The following is an 18,701-nucleotide window of genomic DNA, read 5'->3' as shown; positions in this document are numbered from 1 at the left end:
GAGAGATTTCATCGAGTATCCCTGCCCTGCAGTGTTAGGTAGACACAACCAAGCCAGGTTTAAACTAGCTGTGGCAGCAGTGAGCTCAGAGGTGGCTAATCACCTGACAATTTTTAACTTTGTCAATGTCTGAGATTCAATGGTCATTTTCTAGGGTGTGCTCTTCCCCTCTTCTCTATGGGGTGTGACATCAGACACATGAATATCAGGGCAATGGTGGATGTGGCATTAATGGTACGAACTTCAAAAGACATTGATGTGAACTTCAAATCCATCACTTTATGTTCTTGCATACACAGTGCTTGCATGCAGCACACTGTGGGTATGAGGCTACGAACAATGGTGTTGGACATTTTGAGGGACAGGACCTTTTTGGAAGATAATTTTGCATTTTACTACTAAAAAGGCAGGAGATGTCATTACAGAAAGCCACAATGTGAAACTGGCAAAAATTTGTACTATCTTCAAGGGAGTAGAGTGGAAAGTACATTTTAATGATTGAAGTGGAGAGAAAGGAGAGAATGGGAGATCTCCCATTTGTGTGAACTTTATGTTCAAAGAAGTTGCGTACAGTTACATCCTGCTCTTATCAAACTAATAAGACATAAAGTTTGAGACATATAATCTTCAAGGACAGGCATAAATACTAGATCAGAGGTGTTGTTTGACTCGGTATTCTAATTTTCTTTGGTCAACTCCTCTTACTTTTCTACTTTATGTCTTAGTTTTGCGCAATGCCAACACTCAATCTGTTTACATACAGCTTGTACATTAAGTTCCTTTTCCCTGGGTCATAGATTACATTTCTCTTCCTTCTTATTTCCTCTTATCTTAATAACAAATCAATGCACTGAAAATGTTTCATTTCCAGTTAGCCTGAAAGCATCCAATTCTTTGGCATTTTTAGGGGAGCCCATAATATGTTTGGAATCAAATAATGGAATAAATGTTGTCTTTTTTTAAGTAAATCAGACATTATAGAAACTATGTGTCTTCTTGCTTCATTAGATTTGGCATTATCGTACGTGCCTTTCCAGATAGATTAATTTGATTAGTTCAGCAGCTGCTGAGAGTGTATTATGAAACAATATACAGTGTAAAGGAGAGAAAGACAGTTTCCCCAGTGAGAAGTGGATGCTAGTCCAAAGAGTGCTGTTGATTTGGTATCCTTCCTTAGCCTCTGGGGCCTGCTTTTGTGAATGCTAAGCACCTGCAAACTAGGTGAAAGTATTTCTGAAAACTGGACCCTAACACTAAGATTCATGTCCAATGGAAATATTCTCATATGATTACAGTTGTCTGATCCTGTGTTATAGCCAATTGCAAGAGGCAATTCAGCTGACCTATTTTACAGGAGATGCCTCAGCTTCTATGGAAGGAGAAGAGTCATGTCCTAGAACTGCACAAGGTGTGAAGTATGAGACATCTCATTCTCTGTACCTAGAGCTTGGGAAGACAGAGACATATAATAGCAAATCATTTACAAAACTTTTTTTCTCTCAGATTTGCTTCCATTTTATATGCAGTATTAAACCAGAGAGAACAATTCCAAGTATTTTACTGAGCAATAATTGTTTTTCTTTATAGGTAAGGCTTAAAGTCATCAGAAGGCTAGACTTATGGATCTGGAGGGAAATTTGCTCTGTCTCTCCCTTGCTTATTCTCCACCAAAAGCTCTATTGTATCACTGGGAAGCTTAATGGAGAAAATGTATCAGCTCATGACCCCAGGTACTTTCTAAAGCCATCCAGCTCATCCGGAAGTTTTCAAACATTTCTGCCACAGTTTTGTGCGTGAAATATGCCGGAAGCCCACCTGGCTTATGGCCCAGGTCTGAATTGCCCTCCAGTCACTTCTGGAGGAAAGAAAACCTGCCCAGAATTCATCTCTCTCAATTCTGTCACGTTGAGGTATGATGAGAACATCCTTCCCAGTTTGAGAGTCCTGACTTTCACCTGCACCTCTTGCTACTAATAATTAACTTCTGTTCATAGCTTTTTATAAACTACAGGCAGAAATAGCAGAAAGACCATGGACTCTGGGGCCCTTCCATGAAACTGAGAAAATTGTCTAACAGGACAAGGGAAAGATAATGCATGGGTAAAATTTAATTAAAGTCCAAATGAGCATAGGCGTTCTTTCATGATGAGTGAAAGGAAACAGTGTCCTCTTCTTTGGCTGGAAGCTCTGTGTGGAATTACGTTTTAGCTTATCTGCAGGAATACAGAGTGGACTGAAAGAACAGGTAATCTGCTGCTTAGAAAATAAAGACTGCTGTTGGGAAATGCCAGTAGAGTTAGAAGACCAGGGATATGCTCAGCAAGGCATTAATGTCCCTGAGACATATTTACAAAAGCTCACCTGGGCTTCCTTAAACTTAACAAAAGATCACCTAGGTTTCCAAGGCCAGCATGAGGAGAGAGGAATAGACTACTCAGTAATGGGAAAGGTAAACTCCCACTCTTCGTTGAGGGCAGATACAGTTCTGGTATTTGAGTTACCACAAATGAGGAATGCACAAAGCAAGGAAGTTGGGTGATTTTTGTTATGATAGGGAGAATGATAGTGATAACCCCTGTACAACATCTTGGACATAACAATGCCATCCTCAAAATATGCTCTGCTTGCCTTCTAAACATGCTAGTCCTTTCTGTAAGTGATGGGATAGAGGGAGGAATTATTGATTTTTCACTTGAAAGCCTATCCATTTTCAGTATCTGCCTTTCTAAAGGCAATATCACGCTATAAAATCTGAGTCCATAGCAGCCTTCCTTACACAGTCCCTCCTGCACAGAAGTTGTGAGCCCTGGGTATTCAGTGTGGTATTGCTTGTCAGTGGCTGTAACATCTGAAAACATGTTTCTCTCAGGAGCGTTTTCAGAGACCTACGTTTGTACTGGTACCTGCAACAAACTTACCTGCTTAGATATGCAGGTGAAAACTGGTTGCTCATTTTATACAGAAGTCTGGTTTCAACCATCTGTGTTCTTTTTGCCTTTTAACAGCTAAGATCTGTCAGGTGGGAACTGTCCCACTTCCTAGCTGTTCCCAGACAGCGTACTGCAATTTTGGCACCCCAAATAACAAAGCAGGGAGAGACTTGTGTAATATATATCTTCTTTGTGCTCTATTAATCATAGAAATTAAATTTAGTTCTCCATACCTGGAGGAACTTGGCAAGGGGACATGGAGGCAAGAACACCCTTTGTAAATAAAATTGTTAAACTGAGTACAAAGTTTTGTATTGCCTTTTGTGGGAGCACGCTGTTGGGACTACCCAAAAATCAATAGACAAAATAGAAAACAGTAAATCAAATCAATGTGGTTTCTGCTCAGCTGTAGCAGTGAATAATTCACCTCATAGGTAGTTCTAATTTTATAGGGTAGCCAAGATCTACGGTGAACAGCAAAGCACAAACGGCTGGTGCAGCCAGCAAGCGTGTAACACTGTGGAGCTGTTTAGCCCCACAGCAGGAGAGTGAGAATCCCAGGGCTGGACTGAGTACAGAAGGGCCGAACCAGAAAAGATGGTTTAGAAAAGTCCATTCAAACACAAGTTTCTTTCTAAGACTTATCAAAAAGAAAAAAAAAAAAGTCTTTTCCACGGAGATGAAGAGATCAGTGATCTCTTCCACAGTATGAATTTGGCTCTGTAACATGGCATTAGACTGCCACTTTATGGCAGGACACAATCCAGCAGGTGCTCTGCCTTAGTTTCCCCAGTAGTATTTCCAACTTACTCTAGTGGCTTATGGCTTCAAGGCCAGGTAGCTTGAAAAGATCAACACACCTCTGTCCCTCTTGTCCTTCCTCACAGAATCTAAAGACAAAGTAGTCACACAAAGAGCTCTCCAGACCAACCAAGTCGGATTTGCAGTGCCTCCAAAAAAAAGCTTGTTACTTTGTTTTTTGGGCTGAGAGCTCTCAGATTCATCCTTCCCTGTCTCCTATAGCTTAACCTCTGTGCAAAGCCTACCCTTCTCCAGGGAACTCTGGTTAACCAAACTCTTCTCAGATAATTTCAGCTGGAAACTTCCCTACTTCCAGTTCCGAAATAAGAGCTCTCACCGTTCCAGCCCTTCTCACATGTGTGAAATAAAGCTGATTGTGTGCTGGTGCAGTTTTAGTACCTATTGTAGGCAGGGACAAATCATAGTTTAAAAACCGTAGAAAAGTTGCTGTATCATTGCAGAAAGAACAACCTCCTCATCATTCAGGCAATAATTAGATACAAAACTTAAAGGAAACTTCCCTTGCTATTCTCTTGCCTGTAATAAATCAGGTCTGTGCCATAAGCAACTCAGTCTGCAGTGGGCTGAAATGTGGTTTCAGCACATGGTGGTCTCCAAGCTGCCTTGTTGTCTTTGCTGGAAGCAGACATTATGAAAGATTTGCTTATGCAGAGATACAGCTATTTCCAAGTTAGGGTAGGACTCAGATGAAAAAAGAATTATTGGTATAGAAGGGGTGAGAAATAAAATTGCAGAGAAATTCTATTTATCAAGCATTTTCCCCCAGTCAAGTACGGACTGCCATTAGAGGTGCACACAGTGGCCAGTGACAAGACAGCAGTGCCGGGTTTGGGTCAGCTTGAATAGAGAGTTTGTACTGCTTACAGAAAGAACAATTGGTACCATTTGTTTTTCAATTGTTTGGTTTTTAATCTCATCTGCTTATGTAGTAGTTACTTCTGAAATAGAAAGAACTCAGTGACGACAGCCTATCACGGGGAGGGGCTGCATAAATATCTTGATAGGTAAGATAGAGGACAGTAATGGAGACAGCCAGGTCTCTGATGAAAAGACTAAGGGAAGAGGAACAATAAGAAGCAATTTGTACCCACACATACCAATCAAAATGAAAACCCTGGGGTTTGAGAAATAATAGTTCATGATAACCAGAAGGTAAACAAAGTGTGGTCTCATTTGATATTAAACAATTATAATCTTTCTCCTTAGATAACAGCACTATTGTCTTCAAATGATCTGCACAGAATACATATACTGCCCTGATGGTTATACAACTGTTTTTCCTGGCACATACTCTCTTGTCTTACAACATCCCTTTGAAAGAAATCCTATCCTTTCTAGAAATACCATCAGTGATTCTGTAAAAAAAAAAAAAAACATGATTGTCAATCCACTGGTGGGAGAAAATTATGTTACTGCATTAATAAGCAGACAGCTTTATCACTGACTGCAGCTTAAGTCTCAGCAGCTCACAGCTACTGCAGATGCCCTGTGCTTTGCTGTTCTAGCCTGTGCTGTGCCCAGGGCTTTCAGGAATTTGGGCAGGATGAGGAAGGAGAAAGAGATCACTCACTAACATCACTGAATTTTCAAAATCTTATGTTTGAATTATTTCTGAAAACAGCCTGAAGAGTGAGTGCAAATTAAAAATACTAGAGGATATTTTAGCCAGGTCTGTAAGAGATTTCAGTGACAAGTGTCCTGCCCAAGACAAAATGGCCAGCAGCAGCTGAAGCAGAAGCAGGATTTGGCTCAGATTATGACAGTGTTCACAATTTGGGCAGGATTCTGTCATGACCATTGAAAACAGAGACATTGTGAGGAGTTTCTCCCTGCTGCAACTTGAAACCTTTCACACAAAGTCCAAAATCAAACAGATCTAATGCTTAAGCTAGAAGAGAATCCACCGCAGTTCTATAATCAGAGCTTCTCAATGTACAGAAGTATAAAGCCATATGCCCATTTCTTTATAAACTCTTCTGCTAGGGCTATCATCCAGCCTGTCATCACCTTGGACTCTGATTTCCCAAGTGTTCACATGAGGCCTGTAAATGAACAGAGATTCTTCTTTGTTTAACTCTGCAGTTTGGCCTTTATTAATACTTACTCTGCTAAATGCCTCCTCCAGATCCTCACTGACTTCTGTTTCAGTTGCTATGACATCCTTTTTCTCCGACCTTAATTAATGGAATGTACAGGGCAATTATCACAAAGCTGCAGACAGGATGCAAGTGTGCCAGTGCGGCTATGTCCAGCTCAGTCTGAACCCTTCTCATCTTGATCCTGTCCTCTCCCAGCCCATTGCTTTGACTGTTATTGCCATGCATCCCCTTCTTTGACTCCCCCTTTTCTATTAAGTCATATACATATTGCTGGTCTTCACTTCTAAGAGCCTTGATGGATTATCTATCTCCAGCTTACCTATCATCTTTCGGACAGCATTGGCTTGCCAGCTCTCACATCCTGTCAGCCAGTGATGCTCATTTCCATCATTCACTGAACACAGTTCCCAACATGCGATTTGCTTGTCTTCACGCAGTTCCTCATGCTGGTGGCAGTGGCAGCAAGAGACATTGACAACAGCTGGGCTGCAGGCACACAGAGCCTGCTGGCCGTATTGTCAGCACTGACCTATATTGTCTTGTTGTTACCTGCTACTTTCCTGCCAGTATGCCTCCATTTCTTGTTTCCCTATACTTAGATAACAAGCTCTTTGGAGCAGAGACTTTTTATTCTGTGCTGGTATAATGCTTTGACTTGCCTAACATTTCTAGGCATGAGAGCAATGAAAACATTGTGGGCTTCTATTCTCTGGTAGTGTCATGAATTTCTTCAACAAATATACTCTGCTTAATTTTTTGGTGATGAATTGGTAAGTAGTTCAGTATGGTTACAATAAAAAGTCTATTGAAGCTTAGGGTTTTGTTTTAATAAAAATGTGGACTTCTGTTTGAAGATTGTTTTCAGAGTTTAAAAAGCAAAACAGAAAGCCTTCTGAATAAACAAACATCTCAAAAGCAAACCTATATGAACTAAAGTGATAAAAAACACTGGCACTGATCCTCAGAAAGCCAAACTATTATTTCTCACTTTACTCTACTTTTATAATTCTGCTGGCTCCCTACAGAACTGGCATTCCTGTTTATGACTTGCAGGTGATGCTGCACATCATGAAAACATAGCTGGGTAGTAATTTTGCAGCACAGCAGACAAACATAGACAAACATGTCATCTCTACTTACCGTAAGAATTTTTCACTGAAAGAATATCCTGAAATTCATATTTGTGATTGGGAAAGCTGGGCACTGTATTCTTTCTGCTCTTTCTAGATGGCTACAAATATGCTTGAAACACCAAAACACATTAAAAACATGCATCCTTGAATATGGACTTAATTTCTGGGCCTGATTCCCCAAAGCAGTTGAGCTATTTTGCACACCACTGTACAGTTTCCTTCGTGTACAAGCTGAAACTGAAGAATGTCACCAGTAGGTCCCATGATGAGGGACATCAGATTTAGACAAGCCTTATCTCACTTCTGAGTGAATGATTCAGCTACTTCTTTTACTCAATGTGCTCTTTTCTAAGCGGTTTCAGTAATGGGAGTTAAGACTGAAGAACACCTCGATAAAAAATGGACATTTAGAGGCATTTTTCCCTGATTACAAAAACATTTTCTTTGTGTGTTTTTACCCCTTTTTGCAGCCAAAAAGTTAAGCCAAAAAACACTACCCAGCCAAAAAGTTAAGCCTTTGCCCTTACTACATAAAAAATATTTTACTAAACAAATGCATTGCTGCTGCCTTTGACACGAGAGGTGAAAATGCTACATTTTTTCAGTGTTTATTTATAGTAACTAATTGTCAGGGAGAAGAGGTAAAGAGAAATACAGTCACTTCTGTCTTCACAAATTTAAGTGAAGGTAAGTTCAAAAAATCCTGGCCATGCAATCAGTACAAACTGTTGCTATTATATTGCTGACTACGGACATACTTAGCAGTCTACTGAGTCTTTTTCTTTTCAAATGCATTGACTTGTGGTAGAGTTACTTTCTTGGATTTCTTTTAAAGTGAGGGAACAGGGCTGTTTATTTTGCGGTTCACAGAGAAACGTCCTTGTGCAGCAATCGGAACTAGTTACCATCATCAAACAACTGCAGTGATCTCAGTGTGCTCTAGTATCTTGCACACAGCAAGTCAACAATGATCATGTTGGTTACTCAATAAAAACAACAGAAAAATAATCTCGTGGCAGCATTCTGAAGTCAGATACCAAAGAAACTCAAACCTATTTTCTGAGAATAAACATTTCACATTTAAGGAACACCATACCTGTTAGGACTCAATTTTACAGTGCACCAAAATAGATATTCCACAGAACATAAAATAAGCTTCCAGGTCTAATCACCCTTACGGAATTAAGCAGTTTTGTACTTTTATCATGGATCTACTCCTCAGATAGCATAAGTCAACATGGCTCTACTAACTCAGCTCTTATCGCTCGAGGATCTGAGCTCCCCATTACAAAGCAACTGCAAAGCTACTATAAATTGCCCAAGGAAGATTGCCACAGAAAGAGTTTCCAAAGCATGTTCCCTTCCTAGCAATGTTTGTTATCTGACAGACTCCAGTTTCTGGATAAGCCCTCCAGAGCTGCTTTACAGTGGGAAAACAACGAAAGGTTTTTTCCATTCACTCTGCTGATTTGAACACTACGGGACCTCATTCTCCAGAGGAACTTCTTGACAGTTTAACAAGTGACTTAGTTCCACTGCAACTCCGGTTCAATACCTGTAGAGCAGAAAGAGTAGCATTTCTTTTTTCCTGGATGTTTTAAGATGATCAGTCAGGTGTTCAAACACTAAAGCAAACAAACAAAAATTTAACCAAGAATAAAGAAAAGCAAGAATTTAAAATTAGGACATGAGTGTTAGACTATGTTGGAGAACAGCAAAGGCCAGCTGCTCTATAGGGGCCAGGAAGCAGAGGATGATAACAAACCAGAAGGGCAGGGACCTCACCAGCCAGGGTGCCATCCCACAGCGTATGAGTGAGGTAAGCCAGGCAGACCCAGGGGTGGTAGCCAGGATCAGCTGAGAGTTTGGGCTATCAGGCAAGCCCATACCAGCAAGGCAGGTCTGAAACAAAGCTGGGAGCAAAAGGCAGCAAGTCAGGGTCAGTGACAGTACCCAGGGCCAGATTAGTGAGGTCCATGGCTAAGTACAGGCATAGCTGTGATAGGCTCAGGAAGGGAGTGCAGGGCCAGGCCTGAGTTTAAATGCAGCCCCTGGCCCCATGGGTAGAGGGGCTTGATGGGGGTGTCAGGTGAGGCAGGTCAGGGCAATTAAGACCTATTAGTGCACTCAGGTCCTCGACAGACCCTGAGTCTCAAGTTTTTATTAAATTCTCACTACTAAATTCTTTCTGCTAAATTAAATTCTTAATAAATGAGCACATTTTCTCAAATACAAAGTCTTACTACCTTGCACTGATGTCACCTAAATACCTATTTACCATCTGGCCATTTATTTAGGATCTTAAATTTGGATTTGGAATCTTCTGACATTTTGGAAGTTTAAAGCAAGAGATCTCATAAGGGATTATTTATTTATTTATTATTTTAAATCGTCTGTTGCACTAGAGAAAGATGTTGGTATTTAGTAAGTATCTCTAAGAACAGAAGGGTATGAGAATGACCATTCTGAGTCAGTGCAAAGGTCTGTCTAACTCAACATCCAGTGGCTAAAAGCAGCATGCCAGGGAAGAGTGCAAGAATATGGTGAGATTTCCCTAGAATACTCTTTCAGCCTCCAACAGTATGCAGCTCAGCAAATCTGTGCCTCTCAAACCATATTTCAGTGATCTAAATCAAACATTGATGGGGCTTTTGTGGGTTTGTAAAAGGATTCTGGATATAAGAAAGACTGTAGTTTCAAGTCATCAACATAAAAGTCAGGGAAAAGAAAGGCTGCGGTCTGAACCATGAAGTTATTTTGGTCCGTGCCAAATTACTCTTTAGCTTGAGCACAAGCAGAGAAATCTGAAAGCTAACACAGCCTCTCTTGGAAAGCTTTGTATAATTTAAAACACAGTCATACTACAAAACCAGTTTTCATCTCATCTCAGCATCTCTCTTCATGATATGCAAGTGCCTTTCAAAAAAGTTTCCAGAACAAACCAGCTGAGATACAAGCTCCCTTTCCCTCCTTTCTCCTAATGATTGGAAGAGAAATCATTCCTCTTAAAATGAATTTTTGGTTCACAGATTTTAATGCAACATCTTTTTTTTTTTTTTTTAATAGATCTTAAATAGCCTTATTAAGAGCTCTGATTTTCAAGGCTTGATGATCAGAAAGTCTGAGATTTGCATTCCAGAGAAGTGCCTGCAACTGAAGCACCCAGAATGACTAACTGAAGATTTAGGAACATGTTTTTTGTATAAGAATTAGGCTTTAAGAACTGAGAGGTTGAATAAAACCAGAAATCTAACAGAGTAATGCAACATTAACATTCGCTATGTTGGGAATAGTCTCTAATCACTGCTATTTCTCAGGTTTTTCTTGCAGTACTTTGATGGTGCTTCTACTGAATTTCTTACCTCTGCTGATTAGACGTTACTGCAGTAAAAGGCTTTTCATGATTCACTGAGTGCAGAAAAATAATGAAGGGGAGACTTTAAAAAGAGCAACTGTTGTGCATTCTCCAACCATTCCACTGGGGCCGAGTTCTTAATTTTTGGTAACCAGTCGAGTTATGAATATATATACTCCCAAACTGGAAGGTGTTTTGCAAGTTTTGCTTAATGATCAGTATTGAGAGGTCATATTAGAGATCATTCTGTAAGAAATATTCACCCACAGGGAGCTGGATATTTTAGGCCTTTAATGATCATCTGTGCAAGTGCATTTTGGAGCACTGGTTCTGGAATTTCAACTATATACTTGTTGTGAAGTCACTTGATGCGCTTTTCTGAAAGTGCATACGTACGACTCAAAGATGCTGATGGTCTTTTGTACAGGGTATTTATCTAACTAAACTCTGATGAATTATTTGCAATTTGTTTTTAGTTTTGAAAGCTGCTGCTTTTACCTGCCCTGCCAACTTGTTACCACATATTAATTTGTCTGTGTCTGAAAACTATCTATTTTTTCCAATTATGCCAGTTCATCTAATGAAAGATATTTACCTACAGAGCTTGCACAGCCTGTCTTTACACCATAACAGTTACAGCAAAGTACTAACAGAAATAATGGCATGTTTTCCTGACTTGACAGCATCCTTCTCCAAAATTCATGAAACTACACCAGAAACATAAAACACAGGAGTACCGTCATTAAAGACAAAGTGTGTGTCATGTGGAGAAACAAAGGAGAGGGGCAGCTGTAATCCAGCCCATAAATATAATTTGCAGCCGATTTTCCAGTGTCATAATGAATTGTTTCTCCATTGAACTTAGGCCAGATTCTGTGGAGGGACATTAAATACAATAGTAGGCAATGTGTGTGACAAACAGGGTAAAGTACAAACCATTGGGCCCTCTATAAGAATAAAGGTTTGTGTTTCAACAAAAGAATTGGGAACTGGAAAGCAGGGCTTTAAGAAACTTGGACAAAAATTTTGAAAAAGGAAAAATCCAGCTTTACTATGGAATGGCAGATACTCCATATCCCAGTGATGGTACATTTTGCTATCATCAGTTCTAGGTTTTACAAATACAGAAGTACTTCATTTCAGTTGAGTCTTACAAATTGTATCTGGAATTCAACAACTGAGCTGGATTATTTAAGATTTCTACCATTTCTCTAGGAATAACAGTTTTCAGTCACATGTAGCTAGCAACTTTTATGATGATGTATGAGCCAAGATGAAACTCAGCAGTTTTCCTTGATCATGCTGGCTCTGTACTATTAAAAGGACTTCAAGTATCAGTACTCCTGTTAGCAATTTACATTATGAAATGTAACAATAACTGTGGCATAAAAATGCTCTTTTAACAGAGTTTTTTAAATTTTTCTTAGCTATAAATATGTTTGAAAAATAAGTATTGTAAAAGATTTTCCCTAGACATACTAGTGACTGGGCAGGACTGAGGATCAAAAAAATCTGTAACTCATATTTCTAGCTGCTACTGGAAGTCAAAGGAACAGACACCTTTACCATATATCTGAATAAACATGCCATTTTCCCATGAGCTTTCACCTGAATATTTGTGTTGATAATCACATTATTATAAAACTATACTAACCTAATGCTTCTGAAGAACTAGATTTAACTTGGTTGAAGGCATTTGATTAGTGCAGCTGTTATTGAGATAAAGTCAGTATCAGAACACACATTGTACAATAAAAATCTTGTTTCAGACTTTTTGCTTTAATATGAAGAATGGGATAGACAGGGCAAGAGGCAAAGGGCACAAATTTTAAACCAGTAACTTCCATCTGAACACAAGAAAACACTTTTTTTACTGTGAGGGTAGTTAAATGTTGAGACAGATTGCCCAGAGAGGTTACAGAATCTCCATCTTTAGAGATATTCAAAAGCTGACTGGACAGAGTCCTGAGCGACCTGCTGTAGCTGACCTTCCTTGATCAGGAGGGTGGACCAGGTGATCTAAAGAAGCACTGTCAAACCTCAGGTATTCTGTGACTATCTGACTGTAGGAAGGAAAGCGAATTCTTCCTTGTTGACTAGAGTCTATTAGCCAGGACAGCAGTAGGAACAAAGCAGGGGTCTAAAAGTCTAACATGGATATAATATGAAAGTAACAGTTCTGCACTCAATAAGCTGAGAATTCAGCTTCAGGAAAAAAAAACCACACCAAAACATATCTTCGGGAGATGAAAGTCTGAAAAATCTCTCTCCTATCACAAAGAACTTAACCCAAAAGTGAATGTTGACATGAGGAGTTAGCCATGTGGATATTCATTCACAGACTGCGAACTCATTTAATACTTTTGGAATAATATAACTCAGTTTTATAAGATTTGGTTATAACTTGTTGACTTTGTACACGTAAGCAAATGGTAACCAAAGTATATTTTTCCCAGAATATTCCCATGTACTAATACCTCCTTTGTTGAAAAAATTATATTAAAAATAAAATTAAATAGGTAATTTTCTTTGTCCAGCCATTTGCAAGTTGTTTTCCTATTCTGGTACTTGAGAAATCACAATGGAAGCACTTTTTCCCCACACCTGTTAATAAAAATTCAATTTTAAACTCATCAATTTTGTCTAACAGAAGTAAGATTTCACTAGTTAAAATAAATGCTCATTGATAAAATTAGTATGCGTAGTGTCCTTATTGATGTTGTATAGTCAATAGCAATTCCTCTCCTCCTCTATATAAAGAAATATTATGCATGTATTTTTATGGTTTTTATTACTAAGCAGTTCTACTAGAAATTTATTTGGTTGATGTTAGCAAAAATGTATTTGATTATTTTGGCTGTGGTGTGTTATTCTGGAACAAGAAGATTGTTGGCTGCCCAAGAAAACTCCTACAATGCTAAGGAAATAGCCATGAAACTTCTGTGTGCTTTCAGGGCATGTGGGGCTCATTTACATTATTTTCATCAAAATAACCATGTCTGCTTTAACTGAAGCCTTTTGCCAGTTGATGCAATGTGCAGATGTTCTTGGAAGCATGGGTGTCCCTCTTCAGCTGAAGACAATAAAATAATTATAGCATGATATTGATTTAAGTTTTACTATTTTAAGACAAAAAGAGTAAGAGTATCCACATAGTGGACTTTACATCTCTTGATAAGCAAGTAAGAGCAGTGTAATTATTCTTGTGACAATTTATGTGCAGATCAGCACTTAAACTGTGTTCACTGTCAAACTGAACCTGAATTTCCGGCAGGTGGTCCTCCTGCAGCGCCTGGGTTCCTGCAGGCAAGGAGCATGTCAGCCTGGCAGTTTGGACTTCTCCAAACCAGGTTCATGCAGCCCTGGCTGTGAAAGAAAGTTATTACCTTCCTAGGCCTTTCATCCTTCTCTGAATTATTTCTCTTCAGCATCTGATGCTTTTGTCTTGATTGAACAAGACAAAGAAACCGAATTTCCTCTTTTGTCTTTCCTTTCTTTAGGAAACAGTCACAGGTCTTCAATTAACACCATAGTCCAACTGTTTAGAATCTTTTCTGCATTGAAGGGTCAAGGTAGGAACCTTTCTTCAGGCTAGACTGCAGTATCTAGAATTCTACTAAAGATTTGTTTACAACAGATGTTTGCCATGTTTTGCCAGAGGCCTGAACAGTTTACAGCTTTTCCTAAACATCGTTAGTACAAAAAGCAGGTACAGAAAAGCTGACATTTCATTTGTCCCTTTTCAACAAACTGGAGTAAAGAACATTATTTGTCAGCTATAGTGTGAATTTCTCATTTCCCCTTTACTGAATTTCAGCAGCAAAGTACTGTGTTGAAACTGGTCTCCAAGTAAAATATCTTTTGAGAAAACGGTGGCAATCTACATACAAATTTGGAATAATACTAGAGTTGAAACTAGAGTTTCAGCTGTAACTTGGGCCATTTCTCACCAAGCCTAGATGATGGTTTATTTCTTTGCAATATGTTAAACAGTTTGTATTAAACAAAAGAAAAGCAACAGGGAGAGTAATATATATTACACAAGATAGTGCTTTCTCAATGTCTGAAGTTGTTGTGGTCAGATTTAAAGATTTTTTTTTCCTCTGTCCTATTTAACTTTTCTATTATTGTCAGCAAATTTGAAGTCTTCTGCAAATCACATAATTTATGTCCTCTTGACATAATTGACCTCTGTATTGTAAGAAAGTATTGTCTGCCAAATACTGCTCATTCAGTTTTAAGCTTGTCTGCAAGCTGTAAAGAGGCAAGCATTTACCTAGCTCATATGAAGCTTTCACATAGCTTCATTTTTGTCTGTCTTATTCCATGGAAGAGTATATCTCCAGCTGGGACCAGCACAAATGCTTATATCTGATACTATGGAGCATACCCACTGGAAATTCCAGAAAAATCAACTCTCAGGCCAAAAGAATCTATATCCACGTTAAGGATAAATGACAAATGTTTGGACATATCCTAGGGCTCCTGTAGCAGCTTCCTGTAAAAGAATTGTAATCACAAGGGATAAAATTCTTATGATTGACAGGCAATTTTTAGGCAAAGATAATGTAGACCTTAGAAAAGTGGGTATTCATCTTAAATAGCCCCAGCCGTTGAAAACTTAGTTGTCTCTTCTGAACTGGCTGTGTGCCCTCTTTAAACACCTCCATCCCAATTCATCCCATTCCAAGATAGGTGTCTAAGATTAGCCAGGACAAGCCACTTTCTAGGGCTGCCTGTCTGTCTCAGCACTACAGAGAGGGCATAGATGGCTAGCAGAAACAAGGCATAAAACTCTTGCTAAGGTTAGCTGAGTTGAATCCACCCTCAAGACATAGCTATGGGAGAAATACAGCACATGGGGGTAAAAAATTCATTATGCTGGGGTCTGGCTTTTTTGAACATCTTTACTTTTTCTGTTCACTAGTAGTAGTGGACCGAAGAAACAGAACTTTGAATTAGTCTCGAGCTTTTCATTATCATTTGGACTACTTCCCATACCACTTCAACAGTAGCCTTTATTACTTAAATGTCGTACATTCAAACCATATAGGAGACTGTGCTCTGTGTATTGAAAGAGATTCCTTTTTAGGAAACAGTGTATTAGAATGCTATGTTAAAAAACAAATCGCTCCTTACATACCTAAAAACCTAAGTCTTCATAAATAAAGCAAAAATAAATTTTAAGGGACTTACCACTGTAGTGATAAGTGTAGATGCAGGAAAATTACTGCATCTGTTCCTAAAGTAATCTTAAAGAATCTTCATGTCTGCAAGAAAAACTAACAAAAATCAGCAGTGCTGGAGCTAGTGAAATAATTTCCAAACAGTTCCAGTAAATAACAGTATTAATGCAAATACAGAGTCATTGCATTGTGTCATTTGAAAAAGTTCCTTGCTTTCACTCCTCTGTTTTCATGTTTCTGTGATTACTTATTTCAGTTGTTTATCTATAGGAATGTGGTGTTACTGAATCTAAAACCAAGAGCTTCTATTCCTGGAGCTAAAGAATGAGGTTGATTAACTTGCAAGGATTAAGCCAGGCTAGATATTAGGGAGGAACAAAATGACCTATGTCATAACTGGCAGTGCAGTTCTGACATTGTACATGTTATTAGTAAACAAACATGCAAACAGATCATTTGTTATAGAAGCCCTTAAATTGCCAGAGGTACTCCTGGTTTTTAACTGTATCTCTGTATCTTCCATTCATGGTCAAACTCAGTCTATCTTTGGCAGGAGACAGGGAGGACAATTTGATACTTGAGTTTCCCAGAGGTCAGCAGAAGCACTGGGGTACAGCTTTCCTGCTGTGGAAGAGGACAGTTCACCATGTGCTCTTCAACAGAGCACCACAGCCCAACACTTGAAATTTGAATTTGCCTGAGGGTCTGACTTTCATTTATGGTGACACTCCATCTTGTCATACAAGGAGACAAACCAGGTTTGAGTGGGAACGGATCCTTGTATTCTGGCCATACTACAGAACCCCTCTGCTTGACCAAGGAGAGATACAATGTGACTGGGAGAAAATCAGAAATTATATTTCAAGTGGCATTTTCTTCGTGGTTGCTAGGAGAGTGACAGAAGGAAATAGGATCTTTTGACTATTCTCTTTGGTTTGCTAGTAAGTTGGCAGCTAGAAATCCTAAAGCTTAGGGCATACGTTTTTCCATAGTTATTTACCTGGGAGCAAATAGATGTTTCCAAGTTAATATTGCTTATGTAGTCATATTAATATAAATTAATAGCATCTGTATTTGTCACTTGAAATCAAAGGCTTGTTCTCATAGGTCTGGGCAATGGAGTTCAAAAGACTTTGCACTGATTATTCCCAACTTCTTGGTTTATGATAGGCAAAGGAAAGCAAGAAAGAAGGAAAAAATATTCCTGAAGGAAAGTCCTTGTAGTATTTTAAGATTGCTGGAGTCCTGAGGTCCAAAGTGTCTTGGGCAAATGACAGTTGTAATTCTAACCATACACATAGAAATATATTGCTTTGCAACCATATAGCTCTGATGGTACATGCTAAGTAGCTTGTATACTTAAAGAGACAAAGTAGTTTTAGATAACAATCTCTTATGGGTTGCCACTTATATGGGAACAGGGTGCCTAAATGTCCTCCTGTGTATTCTGAAATCTCTTGTAAGGTCCAAAAGCTGGGGAGATAACCACCAAGGGGAAAAAGTTAATGCTAACAGAAATCAGATAATAATCACTCTCCCCCTTCTGTTTTGTACTATCATTATGTGATGAGTGAAAAGAGAAGGTATTAGTGCCAAGGAAAGAATGAATTAGCATTGTATGAGGCAGGAGATTGACACTGTTTAAATTCAGGATACAACTCTACACTGACTGATTTATTTACCAGAAGATAGATACTACTCAGCTGATTTAATTTCAATCTTCTTCCTTCAGACATTACCAAGAAAACCTTTTTAACAACTTGTCCCCACCTGAGGAATTTTCTGCTCCACTTCATACAGAGTGCTTGGCTCTGGGTCTCCTTGCAAAAAAAAAATGGCTATTAGGTGACAAGGTCTAACAGAAAAACACCACCCAGACATGCGGAACCAGGTACATTTAAAATTTCTATTCTATAACTCTTCTTTTACCACCACCTGCATTAACTTTTATATAAAGTCCCAAGCCTTGATTTACATAGGCATGTGATCTGTGTATTGCTCTGTCCCACAGCTGATGGAGGTGTCACATTCTCATTTTTGCAAATTAACTTAGGTGACTAAATCTTACAGACATTTGATAACCTGGTATTAAGTAAGATTTTCCCCAAAATACCATTTAAGTACTTAAAAAAACTGGCCTTGAAATATTGTGTAGATTATCAGTGCTGACAGCCTAATATGAAGTCTAATTATTATATCTGTGCAACAAAAATAGTGAGGGACTTAAAAGTGCAGGTGATGAGTTAAATATTATATTGAACAAAATGTCTGTGGTCTACCAAAAGCTATCAGACACCTGTAGAATAGCATGCAGAAAATAACCAAAGATATATAATCTGTACTGAACAGAGGTGCTAATGACTGAAGTATATATATTCAACATATAAAGTAATTCCAAAGTGCAGAATAGGAGATGATAGCTAGAGGAACACGTACAATGTATAAGTTACTAGTTAAAAAGATGAAAGGAGCTGGAGTTTGTAGCCTTTGAATTCAAGAGATTGAAGAGCTGGATGTAGTTGTATGGGGCTTGATCACAAACCCAGAATGCACTGTATTGCCCTGAGTGAAACATGAGAAATCTAGTACTAAGTAAGCCCACATACCTGGGCACCACAAAGAATCTGGAACCTGGAAGTGGTGGGTTGAGGAGCTGTTGCAGTGACTGAGGAGCCTCCACAGTGCCAGCTGCAGACTGTGGTCCCTGGAGAACAGTAGCAGCCAGGACAGAGCAGCTCATGGCCAGTGGCAGAGTCAGGCTCTGGAAGGAGCAATGAACATGAAACATCACCCTGTTACCTTTGAAAAAACACTACTGCACACGCATGAGTTTTCCATTTTTGTACTACCTTGTACTTTCCAAAGTTTAGCGCAAATTTCTTTCACATAGAAGGTGGATGGAAGGCACCCAATATTTAACAGAGTATTAGAAAAACATAGTAAAGGGGAGAACAGTACAGTGGCACAGGGGACAGACAAGAGCAGGGAAAGAGACATAGCAAGGAACTGACTAACACAAGCAGTAACATACCATTCATCTAACAATAGTAACAAGAGGTGCCAATCTTTACTCTCTGGGAGCAGAAATAAATCTACTTACAGCCTTAATCAGTAATGCTTGAAATCAATAATACATAACAAACTAATGGATCTGAAAAGTCATTAGTGGTGTGTGG

Source organism: Calonectris borealis, chromosome 7 (genome assembly GCF_964195595.1).
Source record: "Calonectris borealis chromosome 7, bCalBor7.hap1.2, whole genome shotgun sequence".
Classification (NCBI taxonomy): Eukaryota; Metazoa; Chordata; class Aves; order Procellariiformes; family Procellariidae; genus Calonectris; species Calonectris borealis.
Note: the sequence above shows the minus strand (reverse complement) of the source record.